This window comes from Callospermophilus lateralis, chromosome 19 (genome assembly GCF_048772815.1).
Source record: "Callospermophilus lateralis isolate mCalLat2 chromosome 19, mCalLat2.hap1, whole genome shotgun sequence".
Classification (NCBI taxonomy): domain Eukaryota; kingdom Metazoa; phylum Chordata; class Mammalia; order Rodentia; family Sciuridae; genus Callospermophilus; species Callospermophilus lateralis.
Window position 1 is genome coordinate 20372598 of NC_135323.1, and position 10314 is coordinate 20382911.

The following is a 10314-nucleotide window of genomic DNA, read 5'->3' on the forward strand; positions in this document are numbered from 1 at the left end:
TTAGGGCTCTATCTGAAGTGTGAGGAGTAAAAATTTGTTCCCATGATGTAGGCTCCCTATTTACCTCTCTTATTGTTTCTCTTGCTGAGAAAAACTTTGTAGTTTAAGTAAGTCCCATTTGTTGATTCTTGTTATTAACTCTTGTGCTATGGGTGTCCTATTAAGGAATTTGGAACCCGACCCCACAATATGTAGATTGGAGCCAACTTTTTCTTCTATTAGGCGCAGAGTCTCTGATTTGATATCAATCTCCTTGATCCATTTTGAGTTAACTTTTGTGCATGGCGAGAGGAGGGGATTCACTTTTATTTTGTTGCATATGGATTTCCAGTTTTCCCAACACCATTTGTTGAAGATGCTATCCTTCCTCCATTGCATGCTTTTAGCCCCTTTATCAAATATAAGATAGTTGCAACTTTGTGGATTAGTCTCTGTGTCCTCTATTCTGTACCATTGGTCCACCAGCCTGTTTTGGTACAGTACCATGCTGTTTTTGTTACAATTGCTCTGTAATATAGTTTGAAATCTGGTATCGCTATACCACCTGATTCACACTTCCTGCTTAGAATTGCTTTTGCTATTCTGGGTCTTTTATTTTTCCATAGAATTTCATGATTGTTTTCTCTATTTCTACAAGATTTGCCGTTGGGATTTTGATTGGCATTTCATTAAACCTATAGAGAACTTTGGGTAATATTGCCATTTTGATGATGTTAGTTCTGCCTATCCATGAACAGGGTATATTTTTCCATCTTCTAAGATCTTCTTCTACTTCTCTCTTTAGGGTTCTGTAGTTTTCATTGTATAAATCTTTCACGTCTTTTGTTAGGTTGATTCCCAAGTATTTTATTTTTTTTTGAAGATATTGTGAATGGAGTGTTTTTCCTCATTTCCGTTTCAGAAGTTTTGTTGCTGATATACCTAAATGCCTTTGATTTATGCGTGTTGATTTTGTATCCTGCCACTTTGCTGAATTCATTTATTAGTTCTAGTAGTTTTTTTGTAGACCCTTTTGGGTCTTCTAGGTATAGAATCATGTCGTTAGCAAATAGTGATAATTTAAGTTCTTCTTTTCCTATTTTTATGCCTTTAATTACCTTCATCTGTCTAATTGCTCTGGCCAGTGTTTCGAGAACTATATTGAATAGAAGTGGTGATAGAGGGCATCCCTGTCTTGTTTCAGATTTTAGAGGGAATGCCTTCAGTTCTCCATTCAGAATGATGCTAGCCTGAGGCTTAGCATGGATTGCTTTTACAATGTTGAGGTAAGTTCCTGTTATCCCTAGTTTTTCTAATGTTTTGAACATAAAGGGATGCTGTACTTTGTCGAGTGCTTTTTCTGCGTCTATCGAGATGATCATATGGTTCTTATTTTTAAGTCTATTGATGTGGTGAATAACATTTATTGATTTCCATATATTGAACCATCCTTGCATCCCAGGGATGAATCCCACTTGATCATGGTGCACAATTTTTTTGATGTGCCTTTGTATCCGATTTGCCAGAATTTTATTGAGGATTTTTGCATCTAGGTTCATCAGAGATATTGGTCTGTAGTTTTCTTTCTTTGAGGTGTGTTTGTCTGGTTTCGGAATCAGGGTGTTGTTGGCTTCATAGAATGAATTTGGAAGAGCTCCCTCTTTTTCTATTTCCTGAAATAACTTCAAAAATATTGGTATTAATTCTTCTTTAAAGGTTTTGTAAAACTCCGCTGTATACCCATCCGGTCCTGGGCTTTTCTTGGTTGGTAGTCTTTTGATTGCTTCTTCTATTTCATCCATTGATATTGGTCTGTTCAAATTGTGTGTATCCTCCTGACTCAGTCTGGGCAAATCATATGACTTAAGAAATTTATCGATGTCTTCACTATCTTCTATTTTATTGGAATATAGGTTTTCAAAATAATTTCTAATTGTCTTCTGTATTTCTGTAGCATTTGTTGTGATATTGCCTTTTTCATCCCGTATGTTTGTAATTTGAGTTCTCTCTCTTCTCTTCGTTAGCATGGCCAAGGGTCTGTCGATCTTATTTATTTTTTCGAAGAATTAACTTTTAGTTTTGTTAATTTTTTCAATAGTTTCTTTTGTTTCAATTTCGTTGATTTCTGCTCTGATTTTAATTATTTCTTGCCTTCTGCTACATTTGGTGTTGTTTTGCTCTTCCTTTTCTAGGGCTTTGAGATGAAGTGTGAGCTCATTTATTTGTTGGTTTTTCCTTTTTTTGAGGAATGACCTCCAGGCAATGAATTTCCCTCTTAAAACTGCTTTCATTGTGTCCCATAGATTCTGATATGTTGTGTCTGTATTTTCATCTATCTCTAAGAATTTTTTGATTTCCTCCTTTATGTCTTCTGTAACCCATTGATCATTCAGTAACATATTGTTCATTTTCCATGTGATGTAGGATCTTTCCTTTCTTCTTTTATCATTGATTTCCAGTTTCATTCCATTATGATCAGATAAAATGCATGGTATTATCTCCACCCCTTTATATTTACTGAGGGTTGCCCTATGGCATAATATATGGTCTGTTTTTGAGAAGAATCCATGTGCTGCTGAGAAAAAAGTATATCCACTTGATGATGGTTGATATATTCTATATATGTCAGTTAAGTCTAGGTTATTGATTGTGATATTGAGTTCTATAGTTGCTTTATTCAACTTTTGTTTGGAGGATCTGTCCAATGGTGAGAGAGGTGTGTTGAAGTCACCCATAATTATTGTATTGTGGTCTATTTGATTCTTGAACTTGAGGAGAATTTGTTTTATAAACGTCGCAGCACCATTATTTGGTGCATAAATATTGATAATTGTTATGTCTTGTTGGTGAATGGTTCCTTTTAACAGTATATAATGTTCTTCCTTATCCCTTTTGAATAACTTAGTCTTGAAGTCGATTTTATTCGATATGAGGATGGCCAACCCTGCTTGCTTACGAGGACTGTGTGCGTGGTATGATTTTCCCCAACCTTTCACCTTCAGCCTGCGTATGTCTTTTCCAATCAGATGTGTCTCCTAGAGGCAGCATATTGTTGGATTTGTTTTTTTAATCCATGTTACCAGCCTATGTCGCTTTATTGGAGAGTTTAAGCCATTAACGTTTAGAGTTACTATTGATATATGGTTTGTACTTCCTGCCCTGTTTGATTACTTATCTTTTTTTTTCTAATTTAGTTTGTTTCTCCATGATTAGCTTTCCCCCCGCCCTCTGTCTTTACCGAGGAACTTCCCACTGATGGTTTTGGTTATTGTTTTTCATTTCTTCCTCGAGTAGTGTTTTGCTCAAGACGCTTTGCAATGCTGGTTTTCTGGCTGCAAATTTTTTTAGCTTTTGTTTTTCATGAAAGATTTTTATTTCATTGTCATACCTGAAGCTTAATTTTGCTGGATACAGAATTCTTGGTTGGCATCCATTGTCTTTCAGTGTTTGAAATACATTGTTCCAGGATCTTCTTGTTTTCAGCGTCTGTGATGAAAAATCCTTTGTTAACTTTATTGGTTTACCCCTGAATGTAATCGGTCTCCTTTCTCTTGTAGCTTTTAATATTTTCTCTTTGTTTTGTATGTTGGATATCTTCATAACAATGTGTCTTGGTGTTGGTCTACTGTGATGTTGTGTGCTCGGTGTCCTGTATGCATCTACAATTTGTATATTCGTTTCCTTTTTTATTTCTGGAAAGTTTTCTGTAATTATTTCATTCAGCAGGTTACTCATTCCCTTGGTTTGAATCTCTGTACCTTCCTCTATCCTGATGAGTCTTAAATTTTTTTTTTATGTTATCCCATATCTCTTGGATGTTTTTCTTGTGATTTTAACCAGTTGTTCTGAGTTGGCTAGATTCTTTTCAATATGATATATTTTGTCTTCATTATCTGACGTTCTGGCTTCTACTTGCTCCACTCTGTTAGTGAGACTCTCATTTGAGTTTTTAATTTGGTTTATAGTTTCTTTCATTTCTAGAATTATTGTTTGATTTTTTTTATAACCTCTACCTCCTGATAAAGATGTTTAACTTCTTCTTTTATCTGTTTATGTAATTCATTTTCAATGTATTCTTTCTCTTTGAATTTGCTGTCTCGTATCCTCTTTAAGTTTCCATTTCGTCTGTCTAAGGTATTCCTTGAGTTCCTTATATGACCATTTTTCTGATGACTCTAGGTCCTCCTGAATATTTAGACTGTCCTGCATTGTTTGTACTCCTTTTCTTCCTTGCTTTTTCATGCTACTCATGTTACTTCTTGTTCTGTTTGACTGCTGAGTTACTGTTTTCTCCTATAAATTTATTTGATGCTTGGGGGAAAGGTATTAGAAGGGAAGGGAAGAAGTCACTAAAGAGAATGAGAGTTAGCAGGTAGAATTCAAGGAAGGGGGAATAAGAGAATTGAAAAGAAATGAAAAGACAAAAGAAAAAAATAGAAAATAAAAAAGAAAATAATAATAATAATAATAAAATGAAAATTAAATTAAAAAATAATTAAAAAAACATTTAATAAACAACAACAAAAAATGAAAATGAAGAAAAAAAAGAAAAAATTTAATAAATGCAGTCTTAGAGTTTGATTAACTTTTCTTTCAGAAGGTGGAGCTGTGCCCACTGGGCCAAACGTCTCCTCTCAAAAGGCGGGAACCAATCACTGTGCAGCAGCTCTTCCTCCCAGACTGGGCGGGTCTCCAATCCTGAGTGCCTAGGGTCTTCTCTAACATTTCCTCAAGCCAGGTCCGGCTCATCGGTGATGCTCACCACAATACTGTCTACATGCCAGGTCTGCTGCTCCTGGGAGCCCTGTTTTCATGAACTCCTGGGCACACTGTCCCTGTTTGGCATTCCCTCAGACCCTAAGTTTGTAGACTTGGGGCTGAGAACCCCCAGAGAATTTGCTTCCCCTCAGGTAGCCACGCCCCTGGTAGCTGGTGCAAGGCACCTCAGTTGTCAGCACTGGTGGGAGGGGTAGCCAGGAGTTCCGCACTGCGAGTCCTGCGCCACTCCTGATTCCCTCAGTCTGGCTATCGCGCTCATGGGAGAGCTGGGGGGGGCCCTTACGGGAGAGTTGGGAGGGGCCCTTAAGGTTTCCCCGCTGTGTGGAGAGGGAAGGCTAGGGGATTACACACCTGTTGCCCCTGATTTCAATGAATTTATCTCCTCTGCCATATTTTGGTGATGTCAGTTCTCTGCCATGGTGGTATTATATGCAAATGGTGACAGTTCGCTCCCTTTTGCCGGGTGACCAATGCAACGGGTGGGTCCTGACTGTCTCTCTCAAGCCCCATTTCAATCCTGTGGCCACTGCCTATGAAGGCTCGGTTGGCATTTACCTCCTTAGAATCAGAAGGGCCTACCAGTTGTCGGCGGGATGGTTAGTGCTGAGTCACAGCTGTTTGGCTGCGAGAAGCAGGCGAACGGGAGCTTGAATGCCCAGTTTGGTTCTGTTTGAAGTTGAGGAGTTCGTGGAGCCATGCCTGAGAGGCCAAAGGTCCACACTGAATAATTGGTTCTCAACTTTTGAGTGAATTACCACACAAATGAGTACAAAAGTGCCTGGAAGTGTATGGCTCCTGCGGGTTTTGATGACCAAAACCCTCAGGTCAACGGTGCCCAGGTCAGGAGACAGAGGTGACTGCACCTCCAAACCCCCTTTTAGCAACTTTCTAGCTCCTCCCCTCAAGGGTGACCACTGTCCCTACACCTCATCACCCTGGCAGTTTAGCTTGTCAGGGTCCCAACTTGGACATCTTGTGGATGGGCAGGGAAGGGGCTGGAACCTTAGTGGTAACTGGGGAGGTGGGAGCTCCCAGTTGAGATCCTCTGACAGCACAGGGCAGGGTACTGGGAGTCTCAAGGCAGGTATCCCTCCCTGGGGCCTCAGGGGTGCATGTCCTACCCACAGTGGCCAAGATTGTGGGTTTGTACAATGACTCAGTGCCTCCTCGTAAGACTATGTGCAGAGGGGTGCTGATGACCTTTCTGCAGCAGTCGGCTATGACCCTGCCCCTTTGGATCGGGAAGCCTGGTGACAAGTGAGGGTGACAGCTAACATGGGGGGCCTGGTGTCCAGACCCCGACTAATGCTCCTTCCACTCACGGGCCCCCACCCCTCTGTGGAGCCATTCCAGCCTCAGGGGACTATGTGGCAAGCCTGGAGACAAGGTGGCTGCACGGGTCAAGGTTGTAGATGGGGATGAGCAGTGGATTCTGACAGAGGTGGTCAGTTACAGCCATGCCACCAACAAGTGAGTGGACACCCACCCCACTGAACCTTGCTCACCACACCCTCTTCCGCTGGCATTGTTCAGCCTGTGCACAGTGGGTGAAGAGCTCCCCCAGAGGACACCTGGCCAATAGGTTTGGGAGGCACTGGGCTCCTCGGGCCACTTTCCCACTCTCCATCTCCCCCTCCTCCTCTTTCTGGCTCCCTGGCTTGCAGTGGGCACCTGGCTACCCCTGGTATTCTCCTTCCATTCCCCCACAGGTATGAGGTAGATGACATTGATGAAGAAGGCAAAGAGTGAGTGTCCAGCTGGGAATGGGTGGCCAGGCTCCTGGCAAGTGATCCACTGGGCTGCCTTAAGCCACCGGTGCATCATCCAACCCACCCAGTGGACAGCCAACCCAGAGATGGTCCCCGAGGCCTTATCCAGAAGGGCAGCTGGCGTTGGCTCAGTATCTCCAGACCACCTGTTCCACACAGTCCTGATCCCACATCCCACAGCAGGTAAGGCAGCCTCCACGGAGAGGACTTTCATCACCTCAGGACCCCAGACAGGGCATGGGGTCATCTTCCAATTCCTTCTCTTTGCTGCTCTCATGGCCTCACAACTTCAAGGACCTGCCTCTTCCTTGTGAATCCCTCCTGCCCATCCTAAGCCCGAGCCTGAGCCTGGCCCCAGGGAGCAGGCCACTCTGCCTGCCTGTCTTTCCTCACTTGGGCAGTCAGAGTAGCGCGAGCTGGGTGCACGTGCCCAGACCTCCTGACTCCCGCTTTCACCCCTCCAGCTGACGCTGACCCATGTGAAACGGGTCACATGTAACCTGATGCAGGCTGAATGCTCTTCCCCCAGGGCCTTCAGGACACCTGCCTGCTGCCCTCTGCGTTGCTTCATCTTCTTAACTCAGGGGTCCTGAGTGGCAACAGACCCCTTGTCATTCTAGCGTGACCCTTTGAGAATGGAATCTCACCCCTCCTCTCCCTCTGCTTTGTCTTCCGCCCTAGGCCACCTTCACTGAGGACCAGCTCTGGAGCAGCAGGGAGTGGGAAGGCGACCTGGACCCCTTGACTTCAGAGGGGAAGGTGAGGCCTGGAGGTGCCTGGAACTCTCAGGGTTTCTGGTGGCCCAGGGCTTCAGGCCAAGTGGAGGCTGGCCTGTCCTGGAAGCCTCTGAGCAGTGCCTCCTGTCTGCATCCTACAGGTCTCAGGTGAAAACTCCATTCTGTTTGAAGACATCGCCTTCGCAGAGGGCTGCTCCACCTCCCTCAATGTGGCCCAGAGGTAAGTGGTGGCTTGTAAAGAGTCCCCCAAAAGTGAAGTGTGTTAGGAGACTGGCGGGAGGAGGCAACAGAGGATCTTACAGGATTCAACGTCCTTCCTTTTCTCTCATGTCTCCTGGGCCTTCCCTCTGCACACTCTCTTTCCCACTCAGCCAGAGCACATGGTCCTGGCAGGCTGCTGGGCAGAGGGCCCTACTTGGTCCCAGTGGGATTTAGTTAGTGTCTGGTGGCCTCTTGGTGGACACATCATATTTTATTCCTGAGGTCATAGGTCAGACTTGTGTCCATGCTCCCCCTGTAGTGGCTCCCCACGACACCACTCAGAGCTGCCAGCGGAAGTTGAGCTTGCAGCCTGCCATCTTCTTAGCATAGTGGGCGTCAAAGCGCTCATTCTGGGCCACGGTGAAAGCAGATTTCCAGTCCCCCACGATACCTGGGGAGGGAAAACAGGGCCTGAGTCCCCCCACACAGGTGGCCCCAGGTGGCTCAGGGCAGGCTCTGGCAGCTGCTTTCACCCTCCCTTCTGGAGCCACCCACACTGGCCAGCACCCACCTTTCCTCATGAAGGGAGAAATACTGTGGTCCATGAACTCAGTTGCTATGGTGGTGTAGTTAGTCATGGGATTCTGCTTCATCTCCTTGAAGGATGTGTGCTGGACAATGTGATCCACGGTCTCCTCTGACACGGAATGCCCCAGAAACTCCAGGATCTTATTAATCTCACTTTTGGGGTTCTGAAGCAAGGCACAGGCTCTTCAGAGTGGGCTTCTATTTCTAAAGGAGGATACACAACAGAAATCCCCTCTCTGGTGTTCTGAGGGAGCTGGCCCTTCCATTGGAAACCTCTCAGCCCCAGCTGCTTCACTCTGGGCCTGTTTCCCTGGACCCACTCTTTTTAGGGTCCAGAACTGAGCCCTGCTTGGTGTCTTATGAAACAGAGCAGGGAAAGTATTTTTTTCAGGAAATAGGCCCCAGGGTTGGCAGAGCCCCGGGCATGTGCAGCTGAGCCAGGTGCTAGGAGATGAGGGCTGTGCTGGGTCCGAGCTGGGCTGGCTCTGTGGTTCTATGCCAGGAAGGCAGTGTGGGCAACCCTGGGCTGGGTGGGCCTGCCAAAGGGGAGGGTCCTGTGCCTTGTCAGGAACCCTGAGGTTCCAGTCCCCTGGGTGGGACATGGAAGGAAGCAGTGGCAGGCAGTCTCACCTCCTTCAGGTCTTCATAGAAGAGGTAGAGCACAGGGTGGTTGTGGCTCAGCTCCCACCACTCCTGCACGTGCTGGTACCAAGACCCATACGACACTGGGGAAGGGGACCAGCAGGGTTTGGTATGAGTTTTAGGTGACCGTCCTCAGCTCCAGCCCTCTCCTTCCTCCAGATTGGGACCCACCTTGTCCATCCATGAACTTCTCCAGGAAGCTGTCCCAGGTGCCAGGGTCAGGGTGCACCTTGGCCATTTTGTAGAAGTTGTAATAGGAGACAGCCACGTCCTTTGCATTGCGGGCAACATAGATCACCTGCAGGAACAGTCGACATCCACTGCCAGCTACACCACCCCCCACACACACCCAGTACTGCCTGCCCCCCTGGTTCTGGTCCCCCTTCACAGCACCCCTTTGGGGGGGGTCCCCTCTTGGCTTGACAAGGGAACATGCTGAGGCCTTGAGGCTGACTTGCTGGAGACCTCAGGGATGGCTACGGCAGCTGGGATCTGACCTCAGTTTTGATGGGAGACTCCTGGCTGGTCCCTGGAGCCATACTTCATCCTAAACTGACCCCAGGGATTCCACCACACACCCAGATGGAGAACAAGGTAGGCAGAGGACCCTCTAGTCCCTCTGTGAACCTCTGAGCACCAGGCTCCCCTGCCCTCGGGTCTTTACTGAAGAGTCTCACTCTCCTCGTCTTGGCCCTGCCACAGTGAGGGCCGGTGGCCTTCCCACTTGTGCAGAGACAAAGCTTGAAGAGACTTTCCCTGCAGAACAGGACCAAAGCTGGAATGGCCTAGTGGCCTCTACTGCCACTCACCTTGACCTTCTGATCCAGCAGACTCTGGGGCATCAGGCCCAGGGGCAAGTGTGTCTTGAGGAGCCGAGGGGCAGGTGTATCTTTCAAAATATCCAGACCTAAGGTGTGGGCAGGGGAACTGGTGGTGAGCTGGAGCCCCATCTTCCTAATACCACTTGCCCCAGCACCCTGGTACTCACCTGAGGGAATACCTGGGCCTTTAAACTCAAGGTAGGGTACGCGTATGTAAATGGGTGCCCGGTGACACTTCTCTAGGTCACCACCCTGATAGATCATTTCCAGTATCTCGCTCAACCAAGTGGTGCCTAGAAAGAGAGAGAAGCAGACGTGAGCAGGATGAAGGGCTGGGCCCTGGAGACCAAGGTGGGGACTGCAGCCCCAGTGGGGGAGCAAAGTGACCCCCCTCACTTACCAGACTTGGGGTAGGTGCTGAGGAGCACATCATCGGGCCAAGCCTGGAAGCTCTGAATCGGCCCCACCATCTCTGCAAAGTACTTGATGAGCGGGACCCCCTTCACATTGACCAGTGGAAGGCGGCAGGAGTCCTGGACAAGTTCCATGCTGCTGAGTCAGGGGCCAGCACCTGCTCTGATTCTCTGAATCCCTTCACAAAACAGCATTTGCTGGATTTTTGTTTTGAGATAAGGACTCTGAGGCTGCAGGATGTCCTGTGATTTGCTCAGTATGTCTAAACTACTAAGTGGGGAGCTGGGATTGGAAAGAAAGTCTAACCCCAGTGCCGTGTTTCACAGCTTAGGCTGCACCTTCTTATTATTTGCAGAGCATGACCCCAGTGCCTTCCCACAGCCC

At 46.6% G+C, this 10314-nt stretch overlaps 2 pseudogenes; one reads left to right on the forward strand and one right to left on the reverse strand.

Moving 5' to 3' along the window:
- The first annotated feature begins 5351 nt into the window (after positions 1 to 5351).
- On the forward strand, positions 5352 to 7530 carry LOC143637780 (SAGA-associated factor 29-like; annotated as a pseudogene).
- A 273-nt stretch (positions 7531 to 7803) lies between these two features.
- On the reverse strand, positions 7804 to 10064 carry LOC143384940 (sulfotransferase 1A1-like; annotated as a pseudogene).
- Between the last annotated feature and the right edge of the window lie 250 nt (positions 10065 to 10314).